This window comes from Mustela putorius, unplaced genomic scaffold (genome assembly GCF_011764305.1).
Source record: "Mustela putorius furo isolate JIRA1106 unplaced genomic scaffold, ASM1176430v1.1 tig00000174_pilon_pilon_pilon, whole genome shotgun sequence".
Lineage (NCBI taxonomy): Eukaryota > Metazoa > Chordata > Mammalia > Carnivora > Mustelidae > Mustela > Mustela putorius.
This window is the reverse complement of record NW_025421304.1, coordinates 29,944,874-29,971,734: the sequence shown is the minus strand read 5'-3', so window position 1 is coordinate 29,971,734 and position 26,861 is coordinate 29,944,874. Positions and strand designations below refer to the sequence as shown.

The following is a 26,861-nucleotide window of genomic DNA, read 5'->3' as shown; positions in this document are numbered from 1 at the left end:
AGCCGAGAGCCCAGGACCCCACTCCTCAGTGCGCCCTCAGAGAACAGCGCCCAGTTACTCCCGTCTGCCTGACCTCCGGCCGCACTCCGAGCTCACCGAGCCTGCGACCGGTTCAAGGTAACACCGAGCTGCGAGCTTACTGTTGGCTCTGTCTCTGTAGCCGGCTTTCCTGTTCCAATACCCGCAAGCTCTGCGACACTCATACACCCCCGATCCTTCTGTGACCCTGCGGGACCTGAGGCCACGCTGACCCCGCGTGGGCTTCGCCCCGGCTAGCCTCTGGAGCGATGTCCCTCAGCGGAACAGACTTTTAAAAGTCCTGATTTTGTGCGCAGTTGCTCGGCTGCTTGCCGGGAGCCGGCCCCTCCCCCCCGGGGTCTATCTTCCCGTCGCTTTGGATTCACTTCTCCGCCGGTCCTACCTTTCAGAAAGTGGTTGTTTTTCTGTTTCCAGAATTGCTGTTCTTCTTCTCTTTGATCTGCAGATGGATTTTCAGGTGTTTGCAATCTTTAGATAAGCTATCTAGCTGATCTTTGGCTAGCTGAAGTAGTCTCAGCCTGCTACTTCTCCGCCATCTTGACTCCTCCTAGAATTGTATTTTTATGTAATACTGCTCTTATAGACAAAGAGAGAGAGGGGAAGCAGGACATGGGGAATTGACAGAAAGAAAATAGCTTTTAAAAAATTAAATGATAGAAAGTGAAGTCTGAAGAGAAGAAAAACATCAAGCGTAGTAATTTCCACTACAGTTAATCTGAAGCCATGTAATTAAAACTGAGGACAGTAGATAGATAAGACCGGAAGTAATATTTTACAGTACGATTAGCTCACTTGGAGGGTACTTAGTGCTGTTGGAAAGTGTGAAGGGGGTGGAGGAAAGAAAGCTTAGCGAAAACACTAAATTATCTCACAGCCTTTCAAATTATTTCTGCAGATCCTATTACAGTAAAGTGGGTAGAGAAGGGGCTGCAGAACAAATCATAAGAATTTTTGTATCCAGCTGTCCACTAGTCACTAAATAAAAAGTGGCAGAGGCAGTAAAAGTTGCTCTCATGTCCTGTTCATCACCATGCCATCCTCAGATGCAAATATTGTTTGACACCTTTGCAAAGCTAAAATTTGATGCAAATAAAGACATATTCTCTGATTTCACATATTTTTGCCTTCCAGTAATTCAGAATAACTCTGCCTTTTTCTCTTAACTTTCTGTGGAAAATCCATCTAATTCATTTTCTTTTACAGAACTTACCAAATCTTAGGACTGAGTTTTTATTCTTGTATCAGAATTAACAGTGTATAGTATAATTTTCAAAAGGCAGAACTGTTCTTCTGTTCCATTGCTTCCTCTAGCTTCAGAATAAAGTATTACAATATCTTACACATGTTCTTTAAATGGACTTTCTCTTATTCTTAATCTTTTTTGGGGGTGCTGAGCAGAAAATAATAAATTTACAGAATGGCAGAATTGAGTGTTAGCTTCACTATAAAATATGCAGAGAGCGTGTATGCATGTGTGGGTGTGTATTTTGAAGGAGAGAGACTGAATCATAAGCAGAAATCATTAGATAATGAATCTAAGTATCAAAGTTGAGTAAGAACCCCATATCCAAATAACAAGTTGAGTTACTAAGTAAAAATCCTTTGGGATAATTAAATAGAACAGAAGTAACTATGTACCACTGTTTCCATTGAATTCAATAATATTGCTCCTATATTTATAAAATTAAAATTGAAATAACATTTTTGTTAAATGGATTTTTTTTCTCCATCCATAGAATGCTCAAGTCAAAATTTTAGGATTGAAAAAAGAGATGAGAAAAATGTCATTGAAACAGTCTCCATTCAACATGTGGACAAGACAACAATAACTTTATTGCCTGTACCTCAAAAATAGTTTTTATAGAGCCCTTAAATTATTTAATCATTAAATGATTTCTCTCTCATCTTTGTAGTAAGTACTATCCCAAAAGCACAGAGTAAGAAAAATAATTACAATATTTTATATTAAATAACATTCTGTAAGATTAGCATACTTTCTAAAAGGTGTCTGTGACTTCTTTGAAGAAAACCTGTAACAAATGTATTATTTTGTGATTTTTTTTTCCTTTCTTCGTTGTTGGCTTCTTCCTCATCCCCATTTTAATCTTTCCTTTATCTGGAAGAAGTATACATGCCTATCAAAACTATAATTTTCAAACTTTTGTCACTTCTATTCTATTTCAGTTAATCTATTTGTAGTGACAATATATGTTAGGCTGAAGACTATTGCATACAGTTTGATGGCAGCAGGGAATGTAGGAGTCACAGAAGAGTAAAGCATTAGTTGTATTCATTGGTTGGTGATTCCTCCTGTGGAAAAGCAGAAATGTTTAAAGGCCTGCAGATTTCTGAAATGTTTTTGTGGGCTTATTAAATACAGTGGTTTCCAGTATTTGGAATGATCCATGTAAAATCCCTTTGAAAATACCATGTCAGGCTAACTGTTTACTAAAACTATCATGAAAGTTTGATGGTTTGGTAATTTACATTAAACTGGCCATTTAAAGCAGTCCTTGTATTTGAAACATGGGAATTTTTTAAAGAACTATTAGTGTGTCATTCCTTATTCTGTCCCTAAGTATTGAGCCCCACATCCAAAATACAGAAAATAGACCAAATAGAAGAAATAAGCAATTATGAGATATGTATGCTACTGCAATAAATCAAGTCATTCATGAAATGTTACAAAGTTGGTAGGATAAATTTTGAGCCCTAAGTTTCCTTCCTGCTTGTACTTAATTCATATACATGAAAAGGGACATTTCTAAAACAGGATTCTGACTATGAGTCCTAATAGTTTGGTGGATTTGTGAACCTAAAAATTGCTATCAAATATTTCAGGATAAGCTATTTCAAAAATCTTTCTGAATTTATGACTGAGGTAACAGAAAAGTAGGGAAAATTATTTTCCAGTAGCCTAAAATTAAGATGATAAATTGGGTGTGAGTTAATAGCTGTAGCTGCCTGTAGGAATTTGCTGGTCTCAGTACCCAAGGGTCGGTGGTTTTAACTGCCATGTTAAAGCTGTGAAAGGCACAGAATTGTAGGTCTGTAGGTGAGATTCCAAGTCCTCCAAAAACTACATCTGAGGTCAAAGGGCAGAACTATAAAAAAAAAAGAAAGAAAGAAAGAAATCTTCCCAATGGGATAGTAAGAACTCAAGAAAACTTGTCTCATCAGCCCTGGGCTTTAGATTAAGGGGATAGGGGATAAAGAGAGATATGGAGACAGACAGAGAAATAGAGAGAAAAGAAATAACTAATTTCCTCTACATATTCATAGCCAGAGGCCTGCCTCCATTCCTGTTTGGGTTCAAATTTACCTTGTGTATGCAATTCAGGAATTCCTAAACTCAGAAGTTGAAATAAAAATCATCCTGGGCTGCGAAAAAAAAACAAAAAAACAAAAAACAAAAATCTGGCCTAGAAAGATCCATACACACCTATAAGAAGCAAAAGCTACAATTTTGGGGGAGACATGACTTCATTCAAGGATTCCTACAATTATAACCCCAGTTACAAATGAACATATAACCCAAAATTAGGAAATAAAGCAATCCATCCAAAGAGTTAACAGACAAAAGATAGCAGTATTGATGCCCATGAGTTTTCAGTAATAGCATTATCAGATAAAGGCTGTAAAATAACTGTTATAAACATTTTAAAGATATAAAAGAAATGGAAAACAAGAGAACAGGAAGTATCAAATATCCAGGCAGATTTAAAAAAAGAACTTATAGAAATAAAAAGTTTGTTGAAATCAAAAGATCCATTCTCAAATACAAAGATTCTGAAATTTCCCTAGAGACAAAAAAAAATAAATATTTCCTTCTGAGTTGAACAGTGAGATTCCTTACAGATACTCTTTACCCAAACCACATGCCATTTCACCAGTGCCTTTTGGATCTTAACATGTGACTCTTATAACCTCTAAGAGCTAATTTATTGAGTTCTAGCAAGTCCCAAGCCAGTATGCCATGTGTTAGTTACACTGAATGGCCTCTTCAAAATAAACCACACAACACTGATGTTGATCCTGTTAGATTAAGACAAATTAAAAATCTAATACATAGTTTTGCTGTCAGGTCCTAAAGTTCAAAGGTCAATATGGTATATTGCAATAAGGCTATAGGTTACCCATACCCCAATATTTTATCATAATAAACCAAATAGGGATGAAACACCCAGCAGTAGCCCATAAATCTATTAGCAGTGAACTGTCAATGTCCTATATACCAGGGTAATTTGTTAATTCAGAGCTAGGTCTCTTTTTTCACTAGACCTTGTAAACTCCTTTCTGAAACATCAATAAACCATCTGCTTTGACTTGTTAATCAAATGACTTTATTCAGTCCAAAGCAATTTTTTCCTAATAAAAACAGAGTATTTATCTCCATGGCTATAAAAGAGGATTGTTTTCAACTGTTCACTTATAGTTAAGAAGCACATTTAGTTTGGATTGATTTCCAATGCTTCGGTCATATCTTGTCACTTTCCATTTCTTACACACAGCATCTCAGTTTAGCCATTTAGGAAAAGAAAAAACAGTCAAATTCTGAATGTGGTATGGGACCAGTGCACAAAAACTGAGGAATAAGTTTGAGGAAAGAACTCACCCCAAATTACTGTAGATCAACATTTCAATATCCTGATTTCCCTCTGTCTGGAAGTTTTCTTATCTTTCTAGATAGAATGCTCATACTAGTACTGTTTCTGAACTGAGGTTTCCAGATGTTTGCCTTTTAGTCTGTATTGCTCTGTTCTGATTCACAGGGCAGATAATGTTTATAATAGAAACTTTTTATCCTCTGTTAGGCTTTATTGTGTTAGTGTAAAATAAAGTCAGGTTCAGTGAGATGGAATCTTAGCATGTGAAGCTCTGCAAAGCTACCCCAGAAAATTGACCCCCTTTTCTCCAACCCACCAAACTGACATAAAATGAGTATTTCTGAGGTATCCGTGGGGATATTCTCAATGCTTTGTGAATGAGCATCCTCAGGAATCGTCACGCTTCTTGCACCCTCTGTCCTTGGAGCTTACTGCCAGCTGGCAAATGGGAGCACAGCCTATGACCTCTGACCTTGACTCAGCTCCTCTTGGACTGTTAGAAAAATGATGTCTGGGGAGAGGTCTGAGCATTTGAGTTATTACTAGATTCTGCCCTCTTAAAAAACAAAGAAGAAACTCATAGGTGTCCTTAATGAGCAGAGGCTTCAAATGCAGCACAAATCATGGTGCATTCTGGGAATTGTTTCTCTGGGCACAGCTTCCTTTTCTACTGCAAGTCCCTGAACAAAGGAAAAAATATGCAACAAACAAAAAGTATAATTAAAATGCCTAAAGTGTTTTTACAGACTTGTTTTGATTCTTTTTATTCAGACATTATTTGGTGAGTAACCGTTTAGATTTTTTTTATGTTTGAGGTGACATCGGAGGGGAAGGATCGTCAAACAGTCCTGTTTCCTCTCAATATCCTTTTATCTACTCAGTTTTACAGTGAGGAGAAAAAAAATTTCTGAGCCCTTAATCCAAGGCTTGGGCTCTTTGTTGAGCCTAAGAAAGAAAATAGGAAAAACATCTGAGATTTTATTGTTATAGCAATAGGTTTCTAATATTGTGACAAGTTTTTTCTAACATTTTACTTTTATTGATTTTAACATTATTCCCATGAGATTTTTCTCCTAATATTTCCATAAGAAGTATGAACCAAATACATTAAAACTAACTGCCCCTCAGCCATGAAATTCTGCCAAATTAAATATTATTTTTTCACTTAGTACTAATGAATTCATTGTTTGAACCCCCCACCTTCAGCTTGGCACTGTGTCTTCACACTATCCACAACTAGAAGAGATTACCAGTCATGCACTCGTTAATGTTCTCCACACTGTAGCTCTCCACATTGTAGTAGGTTATTTTCCTGAGGACAAGGAGAGCCTATTACTGGAAATCTTGATGAAAACAGTCCTTCAGCTATGGTTGAGTAATATGATCTTTGCATGAGAGGAGCTGAAGGACAGATTTGCAGACTTTAATGTTAAGAAGGATAAATTGGACTGGAACAAGAATGGGAGTATCAGAAAGTAGAAGAAAATTATGTACATAATTTAAAATGTGTGTTACATTAAGCAACACAAATATATATTTTTTAAGCTTACATTGTCATTATCAAACTGGTTGCTGTGGATTCCCAGAAGCTTCTTATTAAGGGTTAACTTATGCACTTGAGTAATATTTTGGGGGTAGAGAACAGAGCATGATACAATTATATTTAGAATTCAGAATCAAAAAGCCAATTCATACAGTTTATGCCAAACAAAATATGCTTAGCTTGAATAACTTGAATTGACTGTCAGTATGCTCCCCAAATCCCTGAATGGGTAGGTTCTCTTTTAACCTTGTTGATTTGCCTTTTTGGCTTTGTTTTTCCCTAGTAACATACAGTTTGGATTTGGGTTTTGTAAAATATTTCACAGAAAGTTTTACTAAAAAAGTCAGTTATGGGACAGGAAAAAGAAAAAAAAAACCCACTGGTTTTAAGAGGCAGACTAAGTCAATGACTCAAAATCCCATGAGGATTGGACAGCACAGTTGAAGGTCATTTTTTTTTTTTTTAATCAGATGTGAAGAATCTAAGAGGGTGAATAACGTGCTGGGAAACACTATGGTTAGATTAGGTTAAAAGATCAAAGACAGTGCAGAATATTTATGAAGTTGGCTAAGCAATATGTAGAAACAAGTAATAGGGAAATAAAAAATTGATTAGAATGTCCTACCTGGCAAAGCAATAATCATATAAAAGCTAGTATATAAATGAATACAATGATATATTTCTGTTCCTTTTAGTAGGACTACCCAAAAAAATTGTGTTGCATTTTGAAGATCTTAATAAAGGGAAATTAATAAGACTATATGTTTAGGCATTAAAGGATTAAGAAACTAACATCTCAGTCAAGTTTAATGGAAGTTAATATGTATGGCTTGGCTAAGCAAAAACTGGATTTGGGTTTTGTAAAGTGAAAAAGGGCCATAAACATTTAAAATTTGAGGAATAAATATAAGCTATCTAACATGCCACTAGGGGTTATGTATGTTAGAGAATAAAATTATTTCTCATTTTCTTCTAAATATGAAATTTTTTACTCACCATTAAGAAATTTTAGCTAAGATTCATTAGGCTAAGTTTTAAATGTGTTCTATAATGTTTACTCTTACCATTTATCTTGATCTTATAGTTCTGTGATCTAACAATTCACTAAAAAAAACCTTCCAAACTAGTACAAAAAAGGTAAAATAGTTTCTCTTACTAGAAAATTTCCTATTATAACACATCTTCGTCTTATTAGTAAGATGACATTTTCTGGATTTGGTACATTCCATTTCATATTTTATGTATATAGATATTGATCTCCTAATAATATTTTAAAATAATAGTTTACATGGGTGCCTGGCTGGCTCAGTCAGAAGAACATGCAACTCTTGATCTCAGGGTTGTGAGTTTGAGCCCCGCATTTGGTATAGAGATTATTTAAATATAAACAAACAAACAAACAAACAAAAAACAGTTATATTTAAATAAAATATCAGGAAGCTAATATATGTTTTTTATGTGCAAAATTGCCAATATATCCATTTGGAAAAGATCGCTTTGAAACTAGAAGTTTGCTTCATATTTGTCTTTCCTTTTTTTTTCCCCCAAGATTTTGTTTATTTGAGAGAAAAGCAAGCACAAATAGGGGGAGCGAGAGATGGGAAAGGAGACTCCCTGCTGAGCAGGGAGCCTGTTGTGGGGCTTGACCCAAGGACCCCAGCATTGTGACCTGAGCCGAAGGCAGACACTTAACCAGCTGAGCTACCTAGGCACCCCTTGTCTTTCCTTTTACCTAATTATATTTGTGGATTCCAGGACCCACGAAATCATGACCTGAGCCTAAGGCAGTCTTTTAACTGACTGAGCCATGCAGGTGCACCTACCTAATTACATTTTAAAAATGCAAATATATTAGGACTTTTTGTTTGGAAGAGAAATACTTCCATTAACTTTTCTGTAAAGTAGTAAGTTTATGACTGGGTGGTCAATTATCATTATATAAAAATATCTCTCCAGTTATTTGTTTTATTTCTAATTTATTTTAGAGAGAACATGAGCAGGGGGAGAGGCAGAGGAAGAGTGAAAGAAGCAGACTCCCTACTGAGTGTGGAGCCCCACATGGGACTCAATCTCTGGACCCTAAGATCATGACCTGAGCTAATATCAAGAGTCAGACACTTAACTGATTGAGCACCCAGGTGCCCCTCTAGTTATTTTTGTATACAGTTACTCAGTGAACTGAGATGCTGGTTAAAAATGCAATCCTGACTCAGCTGGATTGGAAAGAGAATTCAGGAATTTGCATTTTAAATATATTTTTTAAGATTTTATTCATTTGAAAGAGATAGCATGAGGTGGGGCACAGCAGGACAGAGGGAGAAGGAGAAGCAGACTATCCTCTGAGCGGGGAGCTGGATGAGTGGGGCTCTATCTCAGGATAAGGTCTGATTTGAAGGCTGACACTTAACCTACTGAGCCACCCAGACACCCCAGGAATTTGCATTTTAAACCAACATTATAGACGAGTCTTGCATAAATGATCTGCAGGCCTTTTGTGGAAATTTACTCTGGCATTTAAATATGCTCTTTAAAAGTAAGTGGGTATGGAGTTTAGCTTCTAGTAATAATGTTAAACTAAGTAATTTGAACTATGTCTCCTACTGAAAATAATTAGGAAAGCTATTTTTTGAAATTGAAACAAAAATCTGTTTGAGGCCTTGTGATACTAACACCTTGTGAGGTCTTGTGAGAACCTGTGAGATCCAACTAGGAGGACATTAAAGAGGATGAGTCTGGCATTTAGAAGTGTTTTTCCTCTGGAAGTGTCTGCCATATCTTGTAGATCCAAGTGTCTGCCATTTCCAATGAAGATGACCAAAGGGCTGAGAAGCTGAGTAGAGATAGATACTCGGAATCATGAAGTCTAGAGGAAAAACTAGAGTCCCCTCAAAGAGGGGACTAATACCTGATTAAATCTGAGAGGAAGGATGAACCTGAAATAGACCAGCCTAGCCAGGGACTGAAAACCAATGTTATTTCAAATCTTGATCTGATACAGGTGATAGAGTTGCTAGTAGCTTTACCCACTCCCAGAAATTTTTTTTTAAAGATTTTATTTATTTTATTTGACAGACAGAGATTACAAGTAGACAGAGAGGCAGGCAGAGAGAGAGAGAAGGAAGCAGGCTCCCTGCTGAGCAGAGATCCTGATGCGGGGCTTAATCCCAGGACCCTGGGATCATGACCTGAGCCGAAGGCAGAGGCTTTAACCCACTGAGCCACCGAGGTGCCCCCAGAAATTTTTATAGAGGAAGATAAGTTTGTCCTGGGCTATCAACTGTTTCTCTGCAGTTTTCTATGTACACTTACTAGTGTTCAATCAAAATAGAAAATAAGCACAAGAAAAGATAAAACTGTATTATAGAAAATCAAGAGAAATAACACCCAGTACAAAGAGGCTTACACAGATGATTTAGATGTTGGGATTTTAATTTTTTTATTTTTGTTTGTATTTTTTTAATCTTTTTTTTTTTTTAAAGATTCCTTTTATTTATTTGACAGAGAGAGGTTGTGAGAGCATGAACACATACAGGGGGAGAGTGAGAGGGAAAGCTGGCTTCCCACTGAGCAAGGAGCCTGACACAGGGCTAGATCCCAGGACCCTGGGAGATCAGGACCTGAGCCCAAGGCAGATGACTAACAACTGAGCAGCCATCCAGGTACCCATAGGCGATGGGTTTTTAGACACAGATTTCACAATAAAATACTTAATATTTGAGGACACTATATATTCTGATGTTAATTATCAGATATGTGATTTTCAAATATTTTCTCCTATTCTGTAGGTTGCATTTTTACTCTATTGTTAGTGTCCTTTAATGCATACATTTTTAATTGTCATGAAGTCCAGTTTGTTTACTTTTTTTGCCTGTGCCTTTAACATCATTTCCAAGAAATCTTTGCCAAATTCACTGTTGTGACATTTTTGTCCTATGTTTCTTCTAAGAGTTTATGTTTTAGTTTTAATGTTTCTGTATTTGATCAATTTTGAGTTAAGTTTTGAATATGGCTTAAACAACAGAAATCAATTTATAACTCTTCTAGAGGATAGAAGCCAGAGATAGCACCCAGTATCAAGGTGCTAGCATGGTTGAATTCTGTTAGGAGCTCTCTTTTTGGCTTGCAAAGGGCTGCTTTTTGCTGTGTCATCACATGGCAGAGAGAGAGAACTTGAGCGTCTCTTCCTTTTTTTATAAGGGTGCTAGGTCTATACATCAGGGATCCTTCTTTATGACTTAATTTAACCCTAATCACTCTTCAAAGGCATTATCTCCAACACAGTCACATCGGTAATTATGGCTTTAAAATAAGAATTTTGGGATCATACAGTTCAGTCCATAGCAACCATATATGCAAGGGTTTATTTCGGGGCTGTTTATATCGTATGTTTGCATATCTATTTCTATGCCTGCACCATACTGTTTTGATTACTATGACTTTAGTATGGTTTGAAATTATGAGTCCTCCAACTTTGTTCTTTCTTAAAATTGTTTTGGTTATTAGATGGTCATACAGGTTTTTTTTCCCCTTCATTCTGTTAATGTGATATATTCTGTTAATTTTTTCCTTTGAATGGACAATACTTTGGTGATTCTTTGTATGCCTTGTGATTTTTTATGTGAAAACTGGACAGAAACAGAATCTTATAATGTAGGAACTCTAGAAATCATATTCTCCCTCTTTGCCAGAATTTTCTATTTTTGTTGTTATTGTTGTATTATTGTTTTTATTTTTGTAGCCTGATTGCGTGCTGGTGATCAGCATGAGATATAAAGTTAAGGTCTTTCTAGATTTATTCTGTGCCTTCTCCTATAAAGCCTGTAAATCTCCTGGAAGTCACTTTAGGTGGAGGGGCTTGCAGCAATGGGTGCCTGACTCTGTATCTCTCCTTACACTGTCATAAGCAGCCCAGAGCAATATTTAAAGCACAAGGTTTGGTTTCCCACTCTCACAGGCTGCATACAGGCTGCTTCAGGAACATGTACACAGCTGCTCACCATGAGGCTAAGGAGTAGGGAATGGGGAGCTACTGCTGCTGTATTAAGAGCTAGAGGAAATCATCCATGTTTACTGTCCAAGACTTCCCCTGCAATGCTACAAGCCATCACATGGACTCCAGAGTTCCAAAACAGTTATATCATACAGATTCTCTTGGTACAATTGTTGTCTAGGTGGGGGGACAGATTTCTGATATGTCAGTGTTTCCTACTCTACTGTCTTCCCAGAAGAATCCTCTGCCCCAGAAGTCCTTTTTTTTTTTTTTTTTTTAAGATTTTGTTTATTTATTTGACAGACAGAGATCACGAGTAGACAGAGAGGCAGGCAGAGAGAGAGGAGGGGAAGCAGGCTCCCTGCTGAGCAGAGAGCCTGACACGGGGCTTGATCCCAAGACCCTGAGATCATGACCTGAGCCAAAGGCAGAGGTTTTAACCCACTAAGCCACTCAGGTGCCCTGAGACTTTATTTTTTTAGAGCAGTTTTAGGTTCACAGCAAGATTGAGAGGAAGGTACAGAGATTTCTCATATACCCCTTGTCTACATATCAACCTCATAATCTCTCCCATTATCAAAATCCCCCCACCAGCGTGGTACATTTATTATAGTTGATGAACCTGCCTTGACACATTATCACCCAAAGTCCATTCTAATTTACATTAGAATCCACTCTTGATGTACATTTTATGAAATTGGAGAAATGTATACTATTTATCCACATAGTATCATACAGAGTATTTCCATTGCCCTAACAATCCCCTGTGCTCCACATATTCATCCCTCCCTTCTGCCAACCCCTGGCAACCTTGGATCTTTTTACTGACTCCATGATTTTGCCTTTTCTAGTATATCATATAGTTAAAATCATAATCTATATGTGAAACCTCTTCAGGTTGGCTTCTTTTGCTTAGGAATATACATTTAAGCCCCCTCCATGTCTTTTCATGGCTTGATAACTTCTTTCTTTCCTTTTTTTTTTTTTTATATTTTATTTATTTGTTTGTCAGGGAGAGAGGGGGAGAGAGAGAGAGAGAGAGAGAGAGAACACAAGTAGGGGTTGCTGCAGAGGCAGAGTGAGAAGCAGGCTCCCACTGAGCAGGGAGTCCGATGTGGGACTCAATCCCTGGACCCTGGGATCCTGACCTGAGCCCACGGCAGTTGCTTAACCAGTTGCGCCACTCAGGCATCCCAATAGCTTATTTCTTTTTAGCACTGAATAATATTCCATCATAAGGAATTACCAAAGTTTATTTATTCACTGACCTACCGAAAAAGTTTTGACAATTATTAATAAGGCTGCTCTAAATATCCATGTTACAGATTTATGTGTGGACATGAGTTTGTAAGTCCTTTCAATAAATGCCAATGAATTTGGTTGCTGGGTCATATGGTAAGAGTATATTTAGTTTTGTAGGAACCTGCTAAACTATCTTCCAAAGTGGCTGTATCATTTTGCATTCCTACGTAATGTAGGAGAATTCTTGTTACTCTACATCCTTATCAGCATTCAGTTTTGCACTGTTTTGGATTTTTGCCATTCTAGTAAGTGTATAGTGGTATCCAGAAGTTCTTTTACTTCAAAATATCACAGTTTCTTTTGTTCCAAACTGGCAGTGCTTCTACTGATTGATCTCTCTTAAAAATTGCTAGGGGGGCGCCTGAGTGGCTCAGTGGGTTAAGCCGCTGCCTTCGGCTCAGGTCATGATCTCAGGGTCCTGGGATCAAGTCCCGCATCGGGCTCTCTGTTCAGTGGGGAGCCTGCTTCCCTCTCTCTCTCTCTGCCTGCCTCTCCGTCTACTTGTGATTTCTCTCTGTCAAATTAATAAATAAATAAACAAAAATTGCCAGGGATTTCATGTTTGATTCTAATCAACTCTGTATGTCAAAAACCACACCCCTGATTCTTTTTGGGACTTAAACCCTTCTATCTACACTTAAATTACAGATACTTGGGGTGCATCACACTTTTGTGGGACTATGCCTTTTATGTTTCTAGAACTCCTTTTCTTTCCTTCTGTGAGTTGATATACAAGGCAGCACCTTAATTCTTCCTGGGGTCTTAATAAAAGGTCTAATAGCCATATCCTTCCATTTGGTCTTTACCCAGTGTCCTAGATTTGGTATTTTCCCTGAAGCTGTTTCTTAATAGCCACTAGAGCTTTTATTAGATAAGAAAGTTTTATTTTCCAGTCCTGAAATATCTGGGCAATTTATAATCTCTTTAATTTTACCTGCAAATGGACTGCTTCTTTTCTGAAGTCATCTCTTTCTCATAGAATCTTACCAAATAAAGCAGTTTGTGCATTTAACATTTTCCCTCAAAATCTACTCCCCTAGTTCTATAAGTTTATTAAATAATTTTTTGCTAGATTCCATGCAACGTTTTTGCCAAATATTTGACATATGAGTCATCACTTTTCTGATCTCCTCTGGTTCCTTGCCATTTTTCCAGCTTCCTATTAGAGTTCCCTCAATACCCGCTTCCTGGTTCTGAACTATTGTATATTTTAGTTTTTTGCTATTGGAGCATTCTGCTTTCAGCTTACCTCTTCTATATCTGTTCACTTTTGCCACAGGAATGATCAGTAGCTTCAAACAAAATAATTTATTTTTCATGCATTGTGGGATGAACAGATCTAGGCTCCAAACTGGAGTTTAGGTCTAGGGCTACTCTTTTTTCTTGGCCTACCAATGTAGTCAGGGCACATTCTTATGATAATGTCAGAAGCATGAGCAAGTTTAGCTGAGCAAACAGATTTCAAGACTCTGTTTGCAGTACAGCTACTAGTATCTCACGGCAAAAATGTGTAATGTGACTTAACCCAAAGTCAAAGCTCAGGAAGGTATTCCGTCTCTCGAAGAAGGAACAGCAGTCACATGGCAAAGGACATCAGTATGAAGGGGTGAAGAACTACAGTCAATAATAAAATCTACCAAGTCATTTAAACACTAACCAAAACACAGTATGAGAAAGCGCTACTCATATAAAGTCATTTAAAAATATTAGAGATAAATAGTGATGTTTCTTGAAAAAATAATTAATTTAGCTGTAAGCAAAAATAATTCTGAATATATATGTACCTGACAACATAGCCCCAAAATATAGAAAATAAAAATTTATAATACAAAAAGGAGAAATATGAAAATTAATAATCTTGGGAGATTTTAACACACCATTCACAATGACTTTTACAACAAGCAAACAGATATTAAAAGAAGGAAACTTTTAACTCAATTAACAAGCTTGACTTATTTATCTTGTATGTAAAACTTCAGAATGCATATTAAAACTACTTGATACCCTTTACTATTGAGTGCACACAGATCATTTTAAAAATATGGTTGTTGTGCGCCTGGGTGGCTCAGTTGTTAACTGGCTGCCTTCATCTCAGGTCATGATACCGGGGTCCTGGGATCTAGGCTCACATAAGGGCTCTCTGCTCAGCAAGGAGCTTGCTTCTCACTCTCCCACTCACCCTGCTTGTGTTTCCTCTCTCTCTGTCAAATAAATAAATAAAATCTTTTTTAAAAAATTGGCTGTAGTCTAGGCATAAAGAAATTAACAAATTTCAAAGGATTGAAATCATACAGAGTGTTTTCTCAGGTCACCATGGAATTAGATTACAAAAGAATAACAAAGATAATTAGAAAAGCCCCATATATTTGTAAATTTAAAAATATACCATTAAATATCTAATGCCTCAAGTAAAAAAAAAATTCACAATGGAAAAATAGAAAAAAATTAAGCAAATAATAATGAAAATACTACATATCAAAACTTTTAAGTGTTTAGCTAAAGCATGCTTACAGGAAAAATTTTGGATTTAGATGCATATGTTAGAAAAGAGGAAAAGCTGAAAACTCAGTGATGTACATATCCATCTGAGGAAGGAAGAAAAAACAAATTGAAATGAAAAGAAACTAGAAGGAAAAGAATAAAGATAAGAATAGAAATTAGTGAAATAGTAAACATCCAACAAATCAACAAAGCCAAAAGTTGTTTCTTTGAAATAAGAAAATTGATACTTATTCCTAGGCAAGACCCATCGTTAAAAAAAGAAGAAGAAGAAGGCATAACTAACTAAATTCAGGAATTAAAAAGTTGGGAAACATTACTATATATACAAATTCACCATTTGGCAACACATAATATTAACAGGATTCTACATTGTGGCATAATTTTTTATTGTATAAATAATATGTGATGCTGATGTATATAATTTAGAAAAACAGATACCAAAGTAAAATATTGTCCCAATACTTAGGAAAAAATATTGCTCAATCCTGGGTGCACACTGGAATCACCAAGGATGCGGTTTTTAAATACTGATGCCTGGGCCCCTTGGAAGATTATTTAATTCAAAATTTCTAGTTGTGTCCTTGCATTGGTCTTTTTTAAAAATTGCCACATTGATTCTAATATTTAGTTGCATTTGTGAACAACTAATAGAGAAAATAACATTTTAATGTTGTCCTTCAAGCCTTTTTTGCATGCATAAACATATACTGTATAATTTTTATATATTCTTACTAAGCACACAATTTTGGTTTTAAATTCACCAACATGTTGTAAACGTCTTTCTATACCAGTAAATATAAATACACTTCTACCACTGCATTTTTTAATAGTTACATAGTATTCCATAATGTGAATTTATTATCATTTATGTAACTAATACACTGTTATTGTCCATTTGAATATTAGGTAGTATAAACAATGCTAAGAGAATATCTCCATAAAAGCACTCTTCCCATATCTATAAAAAACACTTGTTAAAAAATCACTTATTCAAATATATTCTTACTGGATTAATGCAAATAGTTTATGTGACAGTTGGTAACTGAGTTTTTATCTTAGATGCTTGCTCAGGAATCATGTAGGCTATTAAGATAGAAAGAGATGTATTAATATATGTTTGACTAACCATATTATCCCTAAGGCAGCTGTGCATGATGTACAGAAGGCATACAAAAATATTTGTTGGATTAGTGAATGAATTTAATTCCTTGGAACCAACTTCAATTTCTAGAGATGTGGAGCAGTCACATTCAAAAGAAAGATAGTATAACCTTGGAATCAAACCTAGTATGAGAAGCCAAATTTGGAATCTGTGAACTAAAATTTTTGACTTTCGAATTAATGATTAAGAACCAAGAGAATTATTGAGATTTATGTATACCTAGACTTTAAATATGGTCATTTTAGCATGTGGATTTTAAGTTACTATTTATTGAGTGTTTTATGTCCATTATCTCACTGACCCTTCACAACAACCTCATATAGTGTATATTATTATCTCATTTGAAAGGTCAGGTTCAGAGAAGTGAGGTAATATGCTCAAGGTCATAGAACCAGCAGAAGACAGGAGACAGGAATTCAACACTTGTTTGTCTGGCAGGAAAACAAATTTTTAAAAACCTTATTAACCACTGTGCCTCCCATGTATTTTGTTTTCTGCTGCACTGGAGCAGAGTAATTTTTGATAGTGCAATAAAAGATAATATTCCTATAACCAATACATAATAATGGAAACATATTAGACAATTCAGATAAGCAAAAAAGAATACAAATTATACCTATGATTCTATTCTCCTTTGGGGGAACAGTACTTTTTATCTTACTGAAAGAAGTATTTCTTACCTCTGAAATTATTGTAATCCCTGTCATTCATTTTTGTTCTTTGTGTCTAATCTTATTTTGAAATTTGGGTACTTGGCATGCATTGAAGAAGCAGTACAAAGTATATATTTTAAACTGACCATTCACTTTTTTTTCCATAGCATTTATTCATTCTTTTATAATTATAAATATTTGTTATGTTTATGTCCTGTTTTGTTCCATGCATTCTGCTCCTTTTGCAAATACAGCGGTTCTCAAAAACAGATATGGTCCTTGCCCTCATGGAGCTGTCAGTCAATTTGAAGAGAGTTTTATGAAAAAAAATGACATAAATTAATTTAAATGTGCTGCTGTAATTAGCACTGTGAAAGAAAGCAGTGTGAGTTTGTACGAGGAGAATTTGACCTGATCAGAAAAGGCTTTTCTGATGAAGTACTAAGTAAGCTGATATTTGAAGGAAAGTTGAAGTAGGGAAAGAGAAGCCTTGCAAGGAAAGGTAATAACCTGGCAAAACCTGAGACAAGAGAGACCTTGAGAATGAGGGAGACAGAAATAAGACTGGCTTGGCTAAGGCTAGAGAAACTCGCTGGAGACTCTCATACAATGTGGGGCTGGAGAAAAAGGTAGGTGCCAAAGTGTGCGAAGGCCCTGAGGCAAGATCATACTGAGTACCCTCAGCAGCAAAGATTCCAACATGGCTAAAGTGGCATAAGCAAGGCGAGAAAAGTGGAAAATGGGGTTAAGAAAGGCAACAAGGTGCCAAATAGTATTGCAGTGCTCTCCAGTAGCACTTTCTTTTTTTTTTTTTTTTTAAGATTTTATTTATTTATTTGACAGAGAGAAATCACAAGCAGACGGAGAGGCAGGTAGAGAGAGAGGAAGGGAAGCAGGCTCCCTGCTGAGCAGAGAGCCCGATGCGGGACTCGATCCCAGGACCCTGAGATCATGACCTGAGCCGAAGGCAGCGGCTTAACCTACTGAGCCACCCAGGCACCCTCCAGTAGCACTTTCTACAGTGATGCAAATTCTTGTTCTTGTCTGCTGTTCACTGTGTTAACCACTACTCACTTGAAATTGAACACTCAAAATATGGCTAGTATAATTGAGGAACTGAATGTTTAGTTGTACTTAATTTTAATTTTAATAGTCTTTAGCTTCGGTGTTCAATATGGTGCCTTTTGAACACTTAAAGTGTGGCTGTTGTAGCTAAGGAATATAAGTTTTTTTTTTTAAAGACTTTATTTATTTATTTGACAGACAGAGATCACAAGCAGGCAGAGAGGCAGGCAGAGAGAGAGAGAGAGAGAGAGAGGGAAGCAGGCTTCCTGCAGAGCAGGGAGCCCGATGTGGGGCTTGATCCCAGGACCCTGAGATCATGACCTGAGCCAAAGGCAGCAGCCTAAACCACTGAGCCACCCAGGTGCCCCTCTAAGGAATATAAATTTTAATTAATTGAAATTGAGGTTGCCATGTGTGGCTAGTGCAGGTATAGGTTGTGGCCTTTGGCTTTTATACTAGAGTAATTGAACTTGAATTACTTCAGGCTTATAGCCAAATTGGTGTTTTGCTTTACTTTTAAGCAAAGTAACAAGAACTTAAAAATACACATAATTTCCTATCATTTTTAATTGATACCTTAAGACATATTTCAGAAGGTGAAACGTAGTTGGTTAGAGCACATGTATTTTTTTCTCTCCTGCCTCAGCTTAAATGTCTTTTGGTCATTAAAGCCATCCCTGATTTCCTTGAGATGAAGTAGTTCCTCCAAGTTAATGTTCTTATAGAACACTCCATTTTCTCTTCTTGTCTCTTGTCATACACTAAGCTATGTTGATATTGTATAATTATTTAATATTTTCACACCCCCCAGCCATATATAAGATTATTATTCAGGGAAGAGACAGTGTCTTAATAACAGTCAGTCTATAGTACATGGAATTATAGTAGACCCTTAGTGAATATTTGACACCTGAATAAAAGGATAAAGAACTAAATGACTATATAGCAGTCTCATTTCCATTCTACTCATCTGTCTGCTTATCTATCCATTCTGAGTCTCATCTACCCACCTCAGGTCATTAAGGACTTCTCTTAATCTTCTATTCAGCCCAGTTGCTTAAAACTATTGATAAACATAAAGCTCAATACTGTCCTTAATACATTTAGGCAGTCTTTTTGAGAGACCTTTTCCCACCCACAAAAAAGGGATTTAACGATCTTAAAATGAGATCTGAAAGAACTAGTAAAAAGGTAGTTTGGTGACATCTGTAACTCAGAACTGAATTACTCTACAGTGACAACATACTTTGTCCCATAAGACTTCTCAGCTTTCCTAGAAGTCGTGAGTCTACCTTATTTTAAATGAATTGCCTATTTTAAGACAATGATGGTGTGTGACAAATGGCAGTTGTGTCATGGCGTTTCACTTAGCTGGCTTTACGCAATCCAGTCATCCTTAAGATACTTAAGGATGTATATACTCATGTTGAGTTTGTCTTTGGGACATTCTAAGAACCCTCTGTTGTGATTCTGCAACATGTTACAGTGACTTCGATTTATTTTGGTCCAAAATGGGAGTACTTTCATCAGAGAGTTGGAGGACTGTCAGAGTATCTTCATACAATTTGTATGAAATGTATAGTGGCAGACCTGAAGTGAGCATCCAGTGACCTGGGCTTCAGTCGTTGCCTGGCCCCCAACTCAGTGTGTCACCTTCAATGTACATAACCATTTTGTACTTCAAGTTAGAGTCTGCAAAGAGAAGCTCTCTTTACCTCTTTCAGTGATATTAGAAGTAGTAAAATAATCCACTTTTCTGAAGCATACTAAAGTCCTTCTAAAAACAAGTTCTATGCAAAGATTACTCTGTGTGTTTGTGCAGAATTGCTGATGTTTCAAGTCAGATAGAACAGTAGCACCTAGTCAAGTCACCACCACAGGGGACCTCTTAAAAGTAGGTTCGCTCCACTATATGATAGGATCGTTGTTGGTATATATTTCTCTTTTCCTGACTAAAAAAAAGCCTTGAGTCTAGAAGGAGGAATTAAAAGTAGTAGTATCTGAGAAAACTAGTGCCACAGTGAACTGTGTATATGTCAATTTGTTTTTGAAGCAGGTCTGGCAGTTACCTTGAAATACTAGGCCTTCATATTTTTTCTACGTTTTTTCTTTATGCTTTACCACTCCTGATGAAAGAAACAAAACAGTAAAAAGAAAAGCTATAGGTTACTCTGAAAAGATGCCAAGTTTCTTAGGGGAATGGTTGTCTTAGGTGGCGCTCTGACTACAGCACTGAGAGCCACACCGGTCCAGTGAGTAAAGCCTGACCTTTTTGGATCATAATGTGCTATACATTTCTATTCCTACTGCTGCTCCCAGAATTTCTTATCTCCTGCCCTGGCAAATCATAACACACACACACCCCCATCTCTGTCCAGTGCACCCAGTAGGGGGGAGGGGGCAGAAAAGACAAAGTCATTTATATAATGTGTCTCCCTGCTGAGCCCCTAATGGCCAAAGCTTTTGTTCTGCATTCAGTGGCTGCATGTGATGGGCAGGAAGCTGCAGTCTCCCTTTGTTCCATGGCCTTATTCAGCAATTTAGATCCATCATAAAAATCAAATATGCATGTTGCAATCGCCTTGCCTACAACAGCTTCAATTTTCACCTTTCTTTAATTTGAACTCCACAGGGGAAAAAAGAGAACGAAGGGGAAAAGGGAGAATGGGGAGAGGGAAAAAATTGCTTTGTATTTTTGCTTAGTGGACTATGAAAATAGGCAGTAATGAAAAATATATTTTTAATTTCCTAGATGCATCCTATTCAAAACAGCACATACCACCAAACCAGGCCAATAGAATCCCTTCTGGAAATGCCCTCAAACCATCCTGGTTAATTGAGGCTCCAAAACTGGATGCAAAGTGATGGGATCCAAGAGGAAAGTATGAGAGCATTACAAAGGGTGGAAAGAGGAAGACTGTGTTTGGGGCTTGAGAAGTCCTCCTCTTCAGAGAGATGATATCTACACCACTTCTAATTATGACCAAAAAAGAATATTTTCTGTTCAGCTGACTGTCATGAGTTTCTTTTGTAGAATAAATAATTTGGGAAAAGGGGTCACAGATGGAATGAAAGAGAGATTACATTTAAAAATAAATATTTCCTCTCCGAATAAAAATGAACACATTGACAGAGATGTTTTTGTCCACTTATTGATTTGTACACTATATTTAAAATTTTCCCAGAACTTCAAAGGATGTGTTCCCTGGGGTTCAAATAAATTTGCATCAGCGGCTTTGGTATTGATTATTCAGAAAAATACAGAAACCCTTTACCTAATCCATTATTAGACTTGAGCAAGGACTTTACAGAGGAGTTCATGCCCTAAATATAAACAATATGGCCAATATTTATTTGATTTATTAAAAAAATAAAAGATCTGAAGAACTTTGTCTCTTCATGCCTGGTTTTACTTACTATTCTAGATTTTGAAGGCTCAAGCTAAAGTTGAAGCTGAACAGTTTGAAGATCCTTTGCCTGTTCTTATAAATGGAGCTTGGGTAATTCCAGGGAGATTTGCTGTAGGCAACATTAGACACCCGCTGAACGTAATGTAGGATGGATGCAAACAGAAAGAGTGATCTTGGGGATCATTCAAGGTTGAAAAGCCTTTGATTGTCTTGAGTGGAACTTCTCCTGGAAGATGTACTTTGTGAGTCTGGGATCAAAACCAATTTCACAAGTTTGATCCAGTTGTAATATGGAAATCCACCAGATTCTGCTATGACTAATTAGAGATGTGTGAAGAGCATTTCTCTTTTTCAACATTATTGATTTTTCTTTCAAACCCCCCAGTTTCGCAGAGAAAATCTCTGGCATTTAAAAGTGTTCAATTTAGTACAGTTCACTGATGCATGTAATCTTTGCTAACTGCATCCCATTTTCTCTGAACTTGGTTTTTCAGGCCCTCATATGTTCTGGGTATATTTTAGGTTTACTTTCGGTTTTAAGTGAAATTAAGGATGCACCCAGAACATATGAGCACTGGGAGGATAGATTTAATATTTGGGGGGTGTTGGTTGCAATTTTTCCTTTCCCTCTGTTGGAAATAGAAGAAATAATGCATGCCCAGAAAAAAAAGATATAATTTTTAAAAGTGGAGTCCACAATTTAAATTTCCATCTGAGTCCAGGGATTTATCTCTTGAATCTCAATTGGAAAATGTGAGAAAATTAAGATGGTAATAGTGCCTGGAAATTTACATCAGAGAACATCTGTGATTGTATAGCGTAACTCAGGCAAAAGCTATGGCTCTATGTCACCTGAGTTCCTTCTTTCCACCCCTTCATTTAATACTGTCCAAGGTCTCTTGGACTCTTGTGGACAAATATCAGACCCTCTAACTTTTCGTTAAAGTCAGGGCCATATGCTGGCATTTTACGTTTTCAGCTTCTCTTCTATGAAAAAAGATGCTGGACAGATGGATCAGATGGGAAATGTTGCATATGGGAGAGTGAAGCCTTTTTTCTTTGAATGTAAGATAATTTAATGTGTAAGGGTTTATCTTTGATTGAACATTTTCCTCTCCCATATCAAATGGGAACTTTTCTTTGTCCTCAGTTCTGTCTTCTCAAGAAATAAATTGTAGAAAGCATAGAGGAAAAATTGTTCAGGTATTTTCTTGACCAGGCTTCCTTTTCAGGCCACCTGGTTTGTACTTCCAATCATTCCCCTTACTTCCATGATTGTTACTTATGATTTAAACAAAATAATTGGGTTTCTTTCCCTCAAGATCTCAGTGTCTCTCAGAGTGCCTCTTTCTCTTCAGTATTAAATATATGTTGAGCTAATGATAAGTCTTAGTTACTGAAGCTTTTCCTTCTATACAAAATGTAGTTGTTGAGTTAGGCTCCAGAATTAGTCTCGGTTTAAATTCTGTTTCCATCCTGACCAAGCTCTGTGGTCAAGTTAAGCATTAGTGTCTTCATTTGTAAAATGAGTATTTTTTTTTTAAGATTTTATTTACTTATTTGACAGCGATCACAGGCAGGCAGAGAGACAAGCAGAGAGAGAGGGGAAACAGGTTCCCTGCTGAGCAGAGAGCCCCATGTGGGGCTCCATCCCAGGACCCTGAGATCATGACCTGAGCTGAAGGCAGAGGCTTACCCACTGAGCCACCCAGGCACCCCATAAAATTTATTTAAGGATAATAGCACCTAATTCATATGATGGTGAGAGTTACATGAGATTCTCTAACGTGTCACTGCAGGTTGAGTTACTAGGGAGGCAGACTCTAAGGTGGAGATTCACATTTAGAATGTTTATCATTTTTTATTAGGGAGCGCTCTTCAGATCAATACCTCTGGAAAATGAGCTTCAGTGCATTCCCAGCAAAGACTTCAAACAATCCCACAGGTGAGTTTTTTCAACTGAGAGCTGATAAGTGAGGGCCATCTTCTTTCATGTCTCCCATCAGCTGGTAAAATAAATCCTTCATTCCTGGAGGAGGATTTGAGTGGCACATCCCAGGTTCCACCAAAAGTGTTTAGCAGCTGCTCAATAAAGCTTAGCTCTGTAGTATTGCCAGTGTGTATTTACATGTGAGACTATTCTTATCAGTACTGGAAACATTTGCTCCCATTATATTTTTTAACTACAAGGGGAAGCATAATGTTGTGTTAAGAGCATAGCCCTGGAACTGGACCTCATGAGTTTGAGTAGCAGTTCCCCAGTTAACAACTAACTGAACCTAGATAAATTAGGATCATGTGCCTTGGTTTCCTCACCTGTGAAGTGGGAATAATAATGGCACCTATTTTCACAGGTTTATTTTAAGGATTAAATATGTTACTACTGAACACTTTGTAGAGGGCCTGGCATGTAATATGTTCTCTTATTGTGCCTATTGTTGTAATTTTCTTTCTTCTCTCAAGTTAAACACAAAGTCAAAAAGAACTTTGGGATCAGACAATTGAGAGTTCAAAATCCCAGCTCTGTCATTTAACGACTATTTTGATGATGTTATTTAACCTGTGATACTCAAGTTTTCTCATCTGTTAGAGACATTGATGTCCCTTATAGAATACAGCAAGAATTTGAAGGTATTATAAACCTATGTTTTTGTTCCTTTTCTGAAATAGGGGAATAATCCTACCCTTAGGATGTCATGAAGATTACATGAGTCCATATATGAAAAGAATATAGAATGATACCTGATACAAAGTACACATTAAGTGTTAACTAATAGGATGAAGATGATGATGGCATCAACAATGCATATATAAAGTACTGTGCACAGTGCCTTGCATATATTAAACAAATCTTATTTTTTGAAGGCCATTATGGATCTGTTTTCTTAATTCTCTTTTTAGCCTTTATTTCCTATTTAATCTGGCCTGCTGATCCTTTATTCTCGATTATTCCTTTCCTCTTACTTCATTGGCTTCAGGTTTTTGAATGTTAGGTGTTGGTCAATGTTAAATCACATCCTCTGACATCTTTTAAAAACTTTTTTATTTCATTTTTGGAGATAATAAGGCTGATGACTGATTATATATTATCTTCAAGTACAGGAAGGCTCTCGCTGTAGAAAGAATAGTTGTCAGTTCTCTATCTTTAGGACATAAGAAGAAAAATAGACTTAAGTGTAACATAAACCCTATGTGGATGACCAAAGAGGATGGTAGAATCTCCAACTCTAAGAGAGGCTAAAAAACAAAGAATGTTCTTAATTTAACTAGATTAAGTATGTACATATGTTCCCACCCAAATGGAAGAGAAAATTCTAATGAATCCCTTTTGACCCCCACAATTTTCTGATTCTGTTAGCCCCAAATATCTTACCTAGAAATATTATCTGCTAGCGTGTACCTTGCTTGTGCTATGTTACTCTGTTGTCATATTATCTTTCTGGGTTTTGTAATAGCTGCTGCCTTTATAAATTCATCAGAGAAGGATTTTCGTGTGGCACAATTATTTGCTATTTATAACAGCTTGTAAAGTATTTCTCTCTGAACAGTATATGGTAATAATCAATGACAGCCAAAACTTTCTTTTACAGTGCAGAGGAAATAAATAACCTGCTTAAATTTACCTTATTCTTACAGAGTGTTTACATTGTTTTAGATTTAGATATTGGCAAGTATTAACCTTAAATTGTTACTTTGACAGAAATTTGATAGTATGATCATGGCCTTTATAATTATTTAGAAAATCATTTAATTAAAGAAACAAAAACTGAAGGAAAAGGAACATTTTGATTGAGTTTATTCCATAAGAATAAGAGGAAGATTGGCTTAAAATAGAAGCAGACATCTGTGGAAATAAAGAAGAAAAATCTGCAGTTCTTAAAACCCTAGACTTCTCTTTTAAGGATATTATCATATAGAGATCTAGGAAATAGCATACCTTCAAACATATCCCTTAATAGTTAGAGTAAAGCTGCATTTTTGATGGCAGACAAAGCTATCATCTTTGTTCAGACTTTGAACTACTCCTGTAGCATCTTCTGCTCAGGAATCTCGAATTCCCACAGATTCTATACATAGTAGTTATTACATGTTAAATATATAAAGCATGAAATTTCTCTTCCTGCAAGTCCCTGAGAGTGTATAATTAAATCTCATTGTCTTTAGAACTCTTTCTTTGGGTTCCTCCTGATTATCCCAAGTGAAGGGAGATCTGTGCCCTGTTGTGTATATCTTTTAAAGACTTACAGCACAGGAGAATTTTCTATTATATTTTCTCTTTAAGAGACCTTGCTTCCCTAAGAAATATGAAGGGGCTAAGTGGATTTTGTGAGTGTGTGTAAAATACACTAGAAAGTTAGTTAGTTAGTTTTTGGGTTTTTTTTTTTTTGCATAACTCTGTGCTTGGCATGAAGTGGGTACCTAATAAGTAGTAATGGTTGAATGGGTCCATAAAATCTGTTGTTAATGTAAAAGTGATTTTTTGGGCGCCTGGGTGGCTCAGTGGGTTAAGCCTCTGCTTTCAGCTCAGGTCATGATCTCAGGGTCCTGGGATGGAGTTCCACATCGGGCTCTCTGCTCAGCAGGGAGCCTGCTTCCCCCTCCCTCTGCCTGCCTCTCTGCCTATTTGTGATCTCTCTCTCTCTCTCTGGGTGTCAAATACATAAATAAAATCTTTTTAAAATAAATAAATAAAAGTGATTCTTTTGTGTTGCTATGTATTTATTGTATCAATGTCCACACCAGTTCAGGAATTGCTTTCAGAGTTCCGAGCCTTTGGTATAGTCTTTTGAATATGTTCACATTTTTATTATCAGTTAATATTTACTGAATGGCTATAGTACATGTTTTTAAATATCATGATTTCACCCATCAGTAGTTCATTTCTTTTTTTTTTTTTTAGTTGAAGTATAGTTGACACACAATGTTGCATTAGTTCCAGGTGTACAGCATAGTGATATGACCAGTCTATACGTTATGCTCTGCGTACTGCAAGGATAACTACCATCTGTTGCCATACTGAGCTACAACAATACCATAGACTATATTCTCTATGCTGTATATACTGTAACTTTGATTTATTCATTCCGTAACTGGAAGCCTGTATCTCCCATTCCCTTTTACCTTTATTGCCCGTCTACCCCTCCCCCACTCCTTTCTGACAATGATAAGTTTGCTCTCTGTATTTATGGGTTTATCTCTGCTTTTTGTTTATTTGTTCATTTGTTTTGTTTTTCAGATTCCACATATAAATGAAATAATATGATATATTTCTATCTCAGTCTGACTTATTTCACTTAGCATAGTACCCACTAGGTCTATCCATATTGTCTCAAATGACAATATCTCATTTTTTATGGCCGAATAATATTCCGTTGTGTATATTTACCACATATTCTTTTATCTTTTTATTTATTTATCTGTCTACTTATTTAAAGATTTTATTTTAGAGTAGAGAGAGTGAAAACACAAGTGGGGGAAGGGAGAGGCAGAGAACTCCATGTAGACTCAGCACAAAGCTCGGACCCCAAACTAGAGCTTGAACTCATGATTCTGACATCATGATGTGAGCCGAAACCAAGAGTCAGCCA

General features: G+C 36.6%; 1 long non-coding RNA gene across 2 annotated transcripts in view; it reads left to right on the top strand.

Annotated features, from left to right (window-relative positions):
- LOC123390978 overlaps window positions 1-26,861 on the top strand; it is a 151,424-nt gene that overhangs the window by 55,576 nt on the left and 68,987 nt on the right. For both annotated transcript variants that reach the window (XR_006605594.1, XR_006605593.1), the window contains one exon: window positions 23,142-23,218. This is a non-coding gene — a long non-coding RNA (uncharacterized LOC123390978). The remainder of the gene's footprint in view (window positions 1-23,141; window positions 23,219-26,861) is intronic.